Consider the following 582-nt stretch of genomic DNA (forward strand, 5'->3'; position numbering starts at 1 on the left):
GAAGGGGACAGGTGAGAAATTTATAGGTGCGCGCGATGCGATGACTCCTGGCTGACTCGCGCGCGGAGTGAAGCCCCCTCGTTTGCGAATCATAACGGCGGCGGCGAGGCGCCGCGAATCGATCTCCGACTCCGACCGTAGGTACGCGATTCTCTGTTTTGCTTTTGCTTGCTCTCTCCCCATTTCTAGCCGGTCTATCGACCGCGAGTCGCGACCATGCAGCTTTGCCAGCAATCAGCATGCTTGGATGCGGGCACATCAGTACCTAGAGGCCGGCTCAGGTTCCTTGCTTGCTGATTGGTTGGCGAGATAAGCAGCAGCAGGCCGATGCCGATGCTGTTCTCACTCATCGAACGGGCTAATCAAGCATGCGGCGACGACGACGACGAAGACGGTGAAGTGTCTATCAATTCAAAGCATGCTTTGATCGGTTCGATGGTGATCGGGGTGATTGATTCTGAGAGGTACTTGGTAAACAATGCGTAGAAATTGTTTCAATTTCAAGTTCATGATACGGTGCAATATATTTAGACACTAAATAATTAAGAAACAAAGTAATGCAGACTAGACGTGTGCGCCGCC

This window comes from Aedes albopictus, chromosome 1 (assembly GCF_035046485.1).
Source record: "Aedes albopictus strain Foshan chromosome 1, AalbF5, whole genome shotgun sequence".
In the NCBI taxonomy this organism is placed as follows: Eukaryota; Metazoa; Arthropoda; class Insecta; order Diptera; family Culicidae; genus Aedes; species Aedes albopictus.